Genomic DNA, 13,376 nt, shown 5'->3' with positions numbered 1-13,376 from the left:
GCGATGCAAACTGAACATGGCACCCCACTGATCTATACAATTGTTATGTTTTTATGTATCCTTTAAAAATAAATGTTAAAAGCCAGGCGTGGTGGCGCACGCTTGTAATCCCAGCATTCAGGAGGCTGAGACTGGAGGTTCGCGGTTCACGGACAGCCTCAGCTACTTAGTGTGGCCCTCTGCAACTCAGTGAGACCCGGTTTCAAAATAAAGAATTAAAAAAAAAAAAAAAGGCAGAGGCTGTAGCTTGGAGGTCGAATGCCCCTGGGTTCCATTCCCAGACCCACAAAAAAAAAAAAAAAAAATTAAAGCTGGGGTGGTGCATGTGTGTAATCCAGTAATTGGGAGGCTGGGACAGGAGGATCACAGGTTCGAGGATAGCCTCAGCAAATAGAGAGGCTCTCATCAACTTGGCGAGACCCTGTTTCCAAATAAAGAAAGAAAGTCAATTGGGGTGTAGCTCGAAGGTCAAATGCCTTTGAGTTCAATCCCCAACACCACAAAATAAATTAATTTTTAAAAAGTAAATAACTTACGTGGAAACTATTAGGAGACATCCTGAGAGCATCTTTCTTACTTTAAGATCAAGAATGGGAAATGAAAACTAACACCAAGAGATGCCAAAATCAAGCCAAACTTTCCAGAGGAAAAAGCAACAAAAGAAAAGTAACTGGTAAGAACGGAAGACAGACGTGAGAAACAGGAGCCCACAGACGGGCCGGGGCAGCCTACAGACGGCGAGGGCGAGGGCGGCCCCGGAGAGCGCGGGAAGACGGATGCCTTCCCTGAAGCCGGGAAGCACAGCCTTAGCTCTGCCCGCTTTCAAAGAAAAAAATCCCCATGTCCCCAAACCTCGCACGGGAAGGTCCGTGCTCCCTCTCCTCCTGACTCACACCTCCATCTTGTGGTCTGTTCAGGAAACGGCTGCGTGTGTATAGACATACGTAGGGCCTGTATGCTTACATAGTACGGCTATGTACATATGTCTACATGTACATGTGTATATGTATATTAGTATATAAACGAACGTGGGTGTGCATTTGTGCTTGTACGTGTATTGGTGTCGGGGATGATACTGAGGATTGAATATAAGGGCATTCTATTTCCAATCTACACCCTCAGCCCTATTTTAATTTTTATTTAAGACAGGATCTCGTTAAGTTGCTCAGATTCTCACTAAGTTGCTGAGGCTGGCCTTGAACCTGCAACCCTCCTGCCTCAGCCTCCCAAGTTCCATAAGTCCTAAGGGTAGGACTGAAAGATAACTCGCAAAGTGACTACCTCTGGTCACCCACTCCCCGGGGCAGGAAATGGTATAACCAGCACCCAAGGAGAGCCGGGCCCCTCCTCATCACTGCTGCCCCCAAGGAAGCCATTTTGCAATTCAGAGAACGGTAAGGGCGTCACGCAGCACGCACTCCCGCGCCTGGCTAACCTCACTCCCGTGATTCCGCGCGCCGTCCACACGTGTTACATAGCTGGAGTGTGTTTGTTCTCATGGCTGTGCAGTGTCACGGTACAAACAGCCCTTATCATACCATATGTAAGCCAATGGGTTGTTTCCAGGAGGGCTATTAAGTACAGCACTGCTACAAACATTTTTTTGTTGTTGTACTGGGGATGGAACCCAGGGGCATTCTACCTCTAAGCGACACCCCCAGCCCTATTTTTGCATTTTATTTGGAAACAGGGTCTCACTGAGTTGCTGAGAGCCTCAGTAAGTAGCCGAGGCTGGCTTCGAACCTACGCGATCCTCCTGTCTCAGCCTCCCGAGTACTGGGATTCCAAGCGTGCCGGCTTCTATAAACATTCTTGTACATGTCTCTTGTACAGTGGATAGAGGCAGCCTTCCAAAGAGTATACATACAGTCCCGTCAGCAGGAGGGGAGAATTCCAGTCATTCCACATCCCAGCAACACCTGAGAGGTCTGTCATCGTATCTGGGCCTTCCCTGGAGGGATAACGGGAAGACATCGTGGCTTGAGTCTGCAATTTCCTGAGGACTAGTGAGGTTGAACACCTTTACATATGTGCAGCAGCATTGGGGATGTTCTCTGGCCAAGTCCAAGTCCTCGGCCCCCCTGCCCGGCCCCAGTGCGTTGTGTCTTTATCTTGATTTATGGGGGTTCCTCGTGTATCCTGGAGACGCTTCCTGTGTCGGATACATACCCTGAATAAAGATTCCCATGCTGTGGCTTGTCTTTATTCTTGGTGGTGTCTGTGGAAGACACAGCTCCTCGTGTGAATGGAGTCAGGCAACTCATGGATTCTCTTTGTGTTCAGGGCTTTCGGGGGCCGGGTTAATAAGCCTGGCCCAAGGGCATAACTTCTGCTTTGCTTCTAAAAGCTCTGCTCTTTGACCTTTCATATTTAGAACTACAGTCTTTTTTTAAAAAAGGTTTTCTGTAGGGTAACAACAGAGAGCAAGATTCATTTTTAAGCCGGGCGTGGTGGTGCACGCTTGGAATCCCAGCGCTTGGGAGGCTGAGACAGGAGGATCGCGCAGGTTCGAAGCCAGCCTCAGCTACTGAGTGAGGCTCTCAGCAACTTAGTGAGACCCTGTTTCCAAATAAAATATAAAATAGGTCTGGGAGTATAGCCCGGAGGTAGAAAGGCCCTGGGTTCCGCCCTCAGTACCACCACAAAACACACACACACACACACACACACACACACACACACACACGCGCGCGCGCGCGAAATAAAAGAGGGCTGGGGATGTACCTCGAAGGCAGAATGATCCTGAGTTCAATCCATAGTCCACAAAAAAAAAATTGTTTTTAGCCAGGCTTACTGGTGCTTGCCTATAATCGTAATACCTGGAAGGGTGAGACTGGAGGATTGCAGGTTCGAGGCCAGCCTCGGCAACTTTGTAAGGGCCTTCAGCAACATAGCAAGATCCTGTTTCAAGACAAAAAATAAAATAAAATAGGACTGAAGGTATAACTCGGAGATAGACTGCCCCTGGGTTCGATCCCCAGCATTGAAAAAATAAATGATTTTTTTTTTCATGTAGACGCCAGCTGACCTGAGCCCACGCACTGACTTTTGCTGCACCGTCACCTTTGTCCTCACCAGGTGACAACATGCACAGGGCCCCGTCCCAAGCCCCCGATTCTGTCCCACTGCTTTACCTGTCTCCCCTTGTCCCAGGGCTGCAGCTTTACGGCTTGACAGCCAGCTACGCGGGTCTTCTACCTTAGGGCTCCAAACTGCCTGGGCTCGGGATTCCTTCCTCTCTCCATTTCCAGATAAACCTCAGCTGTCATCAGCTTTGCAAATAACAAAACAGAAAACCAGCCAGGGCTGGTAAACGCTAGGCTCTGTATCCACCCAGCCGGTTAGTGGGAACTGACACCTTTACAATTTTTTTTTTTTTTTGGTGGTACTGGGGTTCCTGGAAGCCCTTCTACTTCCGGGCTACACTCCCAGACCTATTTTTACATTTTTATTTGGAAACAGGGTCTCCCAAGCCAGCGCGCATGCGTGGCTGGCTTCGAACCTGCGCGATCTTCCTGTCTCCGCCTCCCAAGCGCGGGGATTACAAGCGTGCCCACCATGCCCGGCCACCTTTACAATTTTGACTCTTCTGGCCTCTGAACATGGAATGATTGTCTCTTAGGCTTTCTTGAATTTCTCTAGCTAATGTTTCATAGATTTTAGTGTAGAGGTTTTGCTTAACTTATTCCTACATACTTCGTGTTATTTTAAATACTATGCAATTGCCAGGCGTGGTGGCGCACGCTTGTAATCCCAGCATCTGGGAGGCTGAGACAAGAAGATCGCGATTCGTGGACAGCCTCGACTATTTAGTGAGGCCCTCTGCAACTCAGTGAGACCCGGTTTCAAAACAAAGAATAAAAAATAGGCTTGGGTTGTAGCTCAGAGGTAGAATGCCCCTGGGTTCAATCCCAAATACAAGAAAGAAAAGAAAGAAAGGAAGAGAGAGAGAGAGAGAGAGAGAGAGAGAGAGAGAGAGAGAGAGAGAGAGAGAGAGAGAGAGAGAGAGAGAGAGAGAGAGAGAGAGAGAGAGAGAGAGAGAGAGAGAGAGAGAGAAGGGGCTGGGGTATACCTAGGAAGTAGAATGCCCTTGGATTCAAACTCTGATATGAAGAGAAAAAAAAAAGGTAACCAGGTAGGGGGAAAGTAAAATGTGTACATTTCCGTAATTAAATTCCAAATGGATCAAATGTTTAGTAGCTATAAAACAAACAAACAAAAAAAAAAGAACAAGAAAAATACAGGAGAATTTCTACGTAATCTTAGTTCACTATAATTGCATGTAGTAATTACATATAACTCTACCAAAATACTACTAAAATCAAATAATATCTATTACTATTATTATATATAGTATTATATATTACTATACGATATACTATATATTAATATACAAATTATTATACACATATGTTATACACATATTAACACAAATATTAATAATCGATTACTGTAGTTATTGTAATAGATTATTTGACTTTAGTAATACTTTATATAGTATGTATATATTCGTTTGGAGTGGGATACAAAAGCTTAATAAGTCTCCTTATTAAAGTCCTTTAATGAGTCTTTCCTCGGGAAAGACTAGAATAGGCACTCAAATTGCTGGCACAAACCTAAAGTGGTTCTGATTATCTGGAGAGTAACCTGCTAGACTCTCTCAAAATTACAAAAGCATACACCTGTGACCCAGGCAGCCAGCCTACTTCTAATGACCTAGCGAGAGACGTATGCGCAATCCCTTACTTTTCAAGGTGATGAGGATTGGGTACTGTGGGTTGAATCCAGGGGCATTCCATATTCAAGCCACAGCCCTAAAAGGTGTTTTTGTTTTTTATTTTTATTTTTGTTGTTTTTTTTTTTTTTTTTTTTTTTTTTGCGGGTCTGGGATGGAACCCAGGGACATCCTACCTCCAAGTTACACCCCCAACCCTATTTTTTCTTCTTTATTTTGAAACAGGGTCTCACTGAGTTGCAAAGGGACTCACTAAGTAGCTGAGGCTGTCCGCGAACCGTCATCCTCCGGTCTCATCTGAGCCTCCCAAATGCTGGGATTACAAGTGTGCGCCACCACGCCTGGCCAGCCCTGAACCTTTTCTTTTCTTTTCTTTTTTTTTTTTTTTTGGAAACAAGTTCTCACTAATTTTCTGAGGCCAGCCTTGAACCTGTAATCCTCCTGTCTTGGATTCCCAAGTACTGAGACTGCAGGTTTGCAGTACCAGGTCTGGCTTACATTTAGAATTATTTACTGCTACGTTTTTTTAACAACAACAACAAAAAAAGACTGAGAACATTATACATATATGTATCTATTAATAGACTAAGTTATTATGTCTACACAATGAAATATTCTAAGGCTCTAAAAAACTAATGACAAAGCCTTATATCATGAATGGAAAAAATTTCCCAAGCTATTTGATGTGGTAACAAAGGGATTTTGTAGAATGGCGTGTATACTATACTGTCACTTGTGTGAGAGAAAACTTTTAAAAATGTCGTTTTTGTTGGTGAATGCTCAAGACAACCCTGGAAGGATATGCCGAAAGTCATTAACAGTAATAACTTTGTTGAGGAGAGAAAAGACACCGTGAATCCTGTCAAATGATTTTTATATTTGTTAGCTGTATGAATATATCACTTATGCAAAATATCTGCTTCCTCTCCTGTCCTTTTGGTGCATAGCTGCAGCTATTCTGAGATCCCGAGAGGAGTCAGCCGGAGGAGAAAGCCACCACTCAGAGACAGGGACGGTGAAGAGCACCGAGAACCTGGATCCCTGCCGGGCACAGCTGCCACCCAGGCCTACTCGGGAGGCCGAGACAGGAGGATTGCAGGTTCAGAGCCAGCCTCGGCGACCTGGCAAGACCTGATTGCAAATTTAAAAAAATAAAAGGTTTAGCCAGGTGGGAGGCTGAGACAGGAGGATCACGCAGGTTCGAAGCCAGCCTCGGCTACTTAGTGAGACTCTCGGCAACTTAGTGAGACCCTGTTTCCAAATAAAGAATAAAAAATAAAAAATAAAAAATAGGGTTGAGGATGTAGCTCGGAGGTAGAATGTCCCTGGGTTCAATCCCTAGTACCACACACACACACACACACACACACACACACACACACACAATACACATACACTGTGTGTGTGTGTGTGTGTGTGTGTGTGTGTGTAAGGTTTTACTACCAATGTCATTCACACGTATGGGGAGGGAGGGAGGAAGAGAAGGTGGGTGTGTAAAGAGAGAGAGGGACCAAGCGATGCAGTCGTGTACGTTTCTGTCACTCTGGATCTCGTTATGATGCACAATTACAATACACGAATAAAAGTGTTTAAAAATAAAACAGAGCTGGGCGTGGTGGCGCACGCTCGTCATCTCAGTACTTGAGAGGCAGAGACAGGAGGATCGCAGGTTTGTGGCCAGCCTCGGCGACCCGTGAGGCCCCCTGCAGCTCAGTGAGAGCCTATTTCAACAACAACAAAATAAATAAATAAGGCTAGGGGTGTAGCTTGAAGGTGAGGACCCCTGGGTTCTATCCCCAGTACCACAATAAATAATAAATAAATAAATAAATAAATAAATAAATAAATGACAGGACTGGGGATGTAGAATGCCTGACAATCCCTAGCACTACAAGAAATGAAATAAAGAAAAGGAGAAAGGAAGGACGGATGGACAGACAGATGGACGGACCTGGATCTGGATGGCATCCTTGGGTTGCTAAGTGAAGCGACACTTTCTCTTTCTAAGCTGGAGCTTATCAAGAGGCCGTCCCTTATTTCAGCTATTCAGAACAGCACTGCGTGTTGCTGTGGTGGGAGGGGTCCCCTAACAGTCTAGCTGCATGAGGCACCCTCTTACATGTGCTGGTCAGAGCGAGCAGAACAGAAGCCCCATCTTCTTCTCTTAGGCCCCTTTCTTTTATCTTTTCCTTTTTTTTTTTTTTTTTGTGGTACTGGAGATGGAACTCAGGGGCATTCTCCCTCTGAGCTATACCCCAGCCCTATTTTTTTTTGGGGGGGGGTCTCAAAAATGTAAAGTAAAAGCTGGGCATGACACGCTTGTAATCCCAGTACTTGGGAGGCTGAGACAGGAGGATCTGGGTTCACAGCCAGCCTCAGCAACTTAGCAAGACCCTGTTTCCAAATAAAAAATAAAAGGGGCTGGGGGTGCAGCTCAGAGGTAGAATGTTCCTGGCTTCAGTCCCAGTACAAGAATAAAAAAAGGGGGGGGTGGTTTGCTTTACCATAACATTCTTGCTTCATTACCAATCTTTTGTTAACTTACCAGTGGGTTTTAATATTTTTTTTTCTAATGAGTAATAATCGTGCCTCGGACAGGTGTCATCGGCTACGCTGCTGCTACTGCATGAAGCCCGAATTTTAATATTTTTACTTGATACCGCCTTAGCTAGGCTGTGCATAGAGAAAAACAAAACGTAAATGTTTCAGAAGCTCCTTCCATATCATAAAAGTTAAGAGGCTATCATATTTCTAGGACATAAATAAAAGACAATTATCTATGACCCATTGTCTCGCATGAGCTTGCTAATGGGGGGGGGGGATATTTCTCAGCAACTCCCTACTTCCAGAAGAGTGCGTTGCTCGTGGGTTAATAACATTAAGTAAGTATAGACTCTTCAGGAAATCTAAGCACCATCAAGGTACAAATCCTCCTCAGAAACCAAGTACTGACCTGAAATAAAACACGGAATGGTTTAGAGTGAGGGAGAGGACATTTTAATGTCAGGATAATGTAAATTTTTCTTTCACCTATCTGACCTACCCCCTGTGGGCTATGAAATACACATTAGACATACCATGCCTTTTTCAGTAGCTGGAGGAAAAATTAAAAGTTTTTTTTTTAATTAAAGATTTCATACTCTAAAAAGAAATGTGGGCATTTATCATCTCCCTCTTGACTTTTGCAACTGGTCCTCTGAACATATCCTTCCTGACACTTAACTACCATCTCAAAGTCTAAATAACTTCCTGTTCCCTCTAATCCTCGACACGGTCATTGGTGTGAAGATTAAAGCCAATTAGCCACCCGCCGCCGCCCGAGTTAATCGCATCATCTTTGAGATGGTCACAGAGCCGAGACTATGCGGAGATTCTCTTTTCTCTGCAAAGATTTCGCTAATTGTCAGGCTTGGCCGCATTCTCCGATGGAAAGGGCGGCGGGGCTTCCAGATCAGAAGCTGCGGCGCTGCTTTGCGAGGCAGGGTTTATCTTCTAAGAGACACTGTTGCACAGAGACTTCTTTAACAAGTTTGCCCAAGCCCCAAATTAGTCGGCCGGCGCTTATTTAGACGGAGGCTTCTGCTGGAGAAATAATGACCAGTAATCCCGTAAGGTGAAGCGGAGATTTGGGCACAAGCCGGTTACGCATTCATTATGTGATTGGCGCGTTGATGTCTGTTTGGAGGATATGCTAATCAAAGGGGAGTTTGACAGTATTCTCTCCTTAATAAGGCCACATCTGAGGGGGGAGAAAAGAGGAGGCGAGGCCTGGGGAGGAGGGCTGGGGTGAAGGGAGGATTGCACAAAGCAAACAAAGGAGGGAAACTGAGTCAGAGAGGCTCCCGGGGTTCCCAGGGGTCCTGGTGGACAAACTGATCTGGAGGTTCTGCAGTGAGTCATGGGGCTCTGAAATACCCATCAGCAGATCAGTGCCAGTTCTCTGACGATGACAATCCGGCGTTAATGACAAGTGTCCCAGAGAGCACGTGCCCAGCCTGTTACAGTCCCGATAGGGAAAGACCTGTGTCCCCACCTCATCCCAGAAGGACAGAGTGACCGGGCTGACCTCCGGAATATTAAGAATTACAGAAGCCGGGCGTGGTGGCGCACGCTTGTAATCCCCGCGCTTGGGAGGCTGAGACAGGAGGATCGCGCAGGTTCGAAGCCAGCCTCGGCTACTTAGTGAGGCTCTCAGCAACTTAGTGAGACCCTGTTTCCAAATAAAAATAGAAAATAGGTCTGGGAGTATAGCCCGGAGGTAGAAAGCCTCTGGGTTCCACCCCCAGTACCATTAAAAAAAAAAAAAAAATTACAGCAGCAACTGAAAGTGTTGGAGGAGGAATCAGGAATGAACTGTGGGGAGGGCCAAGGAAACCTCCGTGAGTCACTGGAGATACCACAGGAGCCCCTGGCAGAAGACGAGCTTTCTGCAAAGGTAGAGCTGAAAGGTCCTAGTGGTTGGTATGAGAAGCGGGCATGGGGACGCCCGCCTGAACCCAGGACTTGGGAGGCTGAGACAGGAGGACTGCAGGCTCGAGGCAGCCGAGCACTTTAGCGAGGCCCTCAGCAACTTTGAGAGACCCTGTTTCAAAAATAAAAATTCAAATAAAGCCAGGGGTGTAGCTCGGAGGTAGAATGGCCCTGGGTTCAACTCCCATGCCAAAAAAAAAAGAAAAAAGAAAAAAAGAAATGACGAGGTAAACTGACAAGCAGGAGGCGAGAGAATAGGGTCAAACGTGAGCCGAAACTAGCTGTGTCTAAGGTTGAATTCAGATCCTCAGAACTGAGGCCAGGTCCAAGCGAAAGAATTCCTAGGGTGGGCGTGGGGGCGCAGGTCTGTAGTCCTAGGGCTTGGGAGGCTGAGACAGGAGAAGCACAGGCTCAAGGCCAGTCTCGGCAACTCCCGAGACCCTCGGCAACTTAACGAGACCCTGTTTCAAAATAAAAGAATAGGCCGCGCGTGGTAGCGCACGCTGCGCTTGGGAGGCTGAGACAGGAGGATCGCGCAGGTTCGAAGCCAGCCTCAGCTACTCAGTGAGGCTCTCGGCAACTTAGTGAGACCCTGTTTCCAAATAAAATAGAAAATAGGTCTGGGAGTATAGCCCGGAGGTAGAAAAGGCCCTGGGTTCCACTCCCAGTACCACAAAAAATAAAATAAAATAAATAAAATAAAATAAATAAAAAGGGCTGGGGGGTAGCCTGGAGGTAGAATAACCCTAAATTTAATCCCTAATACAACAACAGCAACCAAACAAACACACAACAACAGCAAAAGCCTCTGCTACTAATTTGCCAATTTCCCTAGAATTCCTCCCCATCAATTAATTTACTTTGATTTAAGCCCTACAATTCAAGGGGGCTTTGGTTAAAATATCTCTAGACGACAAGACAAGATAATGCCGGACATTAAGTCCATCGCTAGAATTAATATAATACTGTCAACAAAATGAGACCTCAGGCAGCAAGCTGGGCGCTGCAGGGTGGGGACAGGACCAACGGGCCTGGGCGGGGGGCGCGGGAGGGCAGGGGGCGAGCCCGGGTCCTCCAGAGCCCGCAGGGGGCTCCATGGGTGGGACGGGGGTCTCCGAAGCAAGAAGTCACGTGAGCTCCCTCCTGGCCTGGCAGAGACACAGCTCCATGGTAACTAGTTTTGCAGTGCAAAGCGGGCGGAAACACACTCCGGTTTAAGGTCGGTGGCTCCGAAGCCCCGCTGCTTGGGGGACGGCGGAGCTGGAGCTGAGCCCCTTGGAAGCCGGTGCAGCTCCCGTTGCAATTGCAGGCGTGCACCACTGCCATCCGCGGGGGGATGGCGCCGCCGTTAGGAGCATCTGTATCGAAAATCCAAACTCTGAGACCAGATAGCTCGGGCGTCGACCCCTCGTTTGGGCCTCTGTTTCTCTTCTGTAGAATGGGATATCATAAATAGGTCCTGAGCAAAGTCACGCAGAGTAGAGCCTGGCACTTGAAAACTAACAGACAGGCTGTTAGAATCACCACGGCTAGACCCAGGCGCCAGGCAGCGGCTCCATCCCTGCTCTCGACTGCAGTCACCTGGGAAGGTCCCAGCTGCGTGTGTGTGTGTGTGTGTGTGTGTGTGTGTGTGTGTGTGTGTGTCTTGAAGCAGCCTCACTAGGTGTCCGAAGGTCCGGCTAAGTCGCCGAGGCCTTTCACTCCAGACAACTAAGCAAATTCTGCGAACGTACGGTTGAGGCACTTGTCATTTTTCTTCTTTTCTATTTTTCCTTCTCTCTTTTCTTGGTAAGCCTCCTGAGTGATTCTGATACGAAGTGCCACACCGATGAGCAAACACTACACTCTCTCTCCGTCTCCACCCGACGGGCTTGGTAAGCACAGACTTGATTTCCTCGGTCTGGGCTGGAGTCTGCAGTTCCTGACGTCAGACAGGCTCCCAGGCGCTGCCGACGCTGCTCCGCGGCCCGCCCCAGGTGGAAGCGCAAGGATGCAAATGATCACAAGGGAAAAGAGGGATGGGAGAAAAGACAGGCGAGAGGGGGGCCAAGCCCACGAGACCACAAAAACCCGGCAGCAGCGGCACACGCCTGCGATTCCAGCTACTGGGGAGGCTGAGGCAGGAGGATCGCAAGCTCGAGGCCGGCCTGGACAACTTGACAAGATCCTATCTCAAAATAAAATGCCAAAGAGACGCTGGGGACATAGCTCAGAGGTGAAGCACTCCCCTGATGTGTATGGAGCCCGGGGTTCCAACCCCAACACTGTGCATGCGCACGTACACACACACACACACACACACACACACACACACACACACGTGTGTCTAATTCTTAAGTTGAGGAGTCCTTCAATAGCATTAAATACCAGCTAATGAAGAACAATAAACAGAGTCTGACGTCGAGCAGACTCTTACCAAATGGTGATGGTTGTTGGTCAATAATGACTACTCCCACCATAACCAGGTAGAACTATTTGAGTATTTTCTCTCCCTTCTGACCACCCTCTCTTTCCTTGCTCCTTTTCCCTCCGCGAAACATATTCCCCCTAACTATGTCCATATTAATTACTTGACTAAAAAGATCTCTTCTAGGCCGGGCGCGGTGGCGCACGCTTGTAATCCCAGCATTCGGGAGGCTGAGACCGGAGAATCGCAGTTCGCGGACAGCCTCAGCTACTTAGTGAGGCCTTTGCAACCTAGTGAGACCCTGTTTCAAAACAAAAACTAAAAGTTGGGCGTGGTAGTGCGTGCTTGTGAACCCACTACTTGGGAGACTAAGACAGGAGGATCACAGGTTCGCAGCCAGCCTCGGCTACTTAGTGAGGCCCTCCACAACTTAAGGAGACCCTGTTTCAAGCTAGAAAATAATAAAATAGCGGGAGAGGTGGAGACCAGAGATTGAGGTTGGTAGACAGGTCTGGACATCCTCAGCTACTGAGCGAGGCCCTTTGTAACTTAGTGAGACCATGTTTCAAAAATAAAATGATAGGCCAGGAGTGGTGGCACATGCTTATAATCCCCTCGCTTGGGAGGCTGAGACAGGAGGATCGTGCAGGTTCGAAGCCAGCCTCGCGGGTTTAAGAGACCCTGTTTCCAAATAAAAATATAAAATAGGTCTGGGAGTGTAGTCCAGAAGTAGAAGGGTTTCCAGGAACCCCAATGCCACCAAAATAAATAAATAAACAAAAAGACTAAAATAAAGGGCTGGGGGTGTAGCTCGGAGGTAGAATGTCCCTGGGTTCCATCCCTGGTACCACAAAAATACTACTAATAAAATAGGACTGGGGTATAGCTCAGAGGTAGAATATCTCTGAGTTCAATCCACAATACCACAAAAAATAACTTAATTAATAATAATAAAGGGCTGGGATGTAGCTTAGAGGTAGAATGCCCCTGGGTTCAATTCCTAGTACCACAAAACAAATACTGTAAAAGCCCTTGGAATATGGTATTTCTTGGCGCCTGCGATTCCTTTGCTTACCTGTTCTATTTCGCCAGACCAGACTACTGTCCTCATCTTCAACTCTCCCCTGCCGCTGGGGTCTGAAGCCAGAGAGCTATCAGGAGCCATGCTCAATCCACTCAGCCTGGGCCTCAATCCACTCAGCCAAGGCCTCAATCCACTCAGCCTGGGCCTCAATCCACTCAGCCGGGGCCTCAATCCACTCAGCCTGGGCCTCAATCCACTCAGCCTGGGCCTCAATCCACTCAGCCTGGGCCTTGGTTTGTCTTTAGAAACCCTGCCCAGAATGCTCTGAGAGAGGGTCCCGCCTCCTCCCTCACTGACCCCAGGCTCCATTTCTTCACAAAATGACTTAACAGTTCATCTACTTCTGTATTTCATATTTTCCTTCTGAAAACCTTGGACTCCTAAGAAGATTGGGTAGGTCCAAGAGGAGGGAACTTGCTGCGTTCTCCACAGCTCAAAAGCAGAGGTCCGCCATCTGGCTGCTTATGAGAATCACCTGGGACCCCCACATGGCCCAAACTGAGGGGCCTGGTAGTGTGCGGTGGGATAAAAAACCATGGCTTTCATCAAGCCTGGTGGTGCACACCTGCAATCCCAGTATTTGGGAGGCTGAGTCAGGAAGAGCGCAGGTTCAAGGGCAGCCTCAGCAACCTAGGGAGATCCTGTTTTAAAACAAAAACTTTAAGCCGGGCGTGGTGGCG

This window comes from Muscardinus avellanarius (assembly GCF_963383645.1).
Source record: "Muscardinus avellanarius genome assembly, chromosome: 16".
Classification (NCBI taxonomy): Eukaryota; Metazoa; Chordata; class Mammalia; order Rodentia; family Gliridae; genus Muscardinus; species Muscardinus avellanarius.
The sequence above is the reverse complement of the archived record's forward strand: the minus strand, read 5'-3'. Positions refer to the sequence as shown.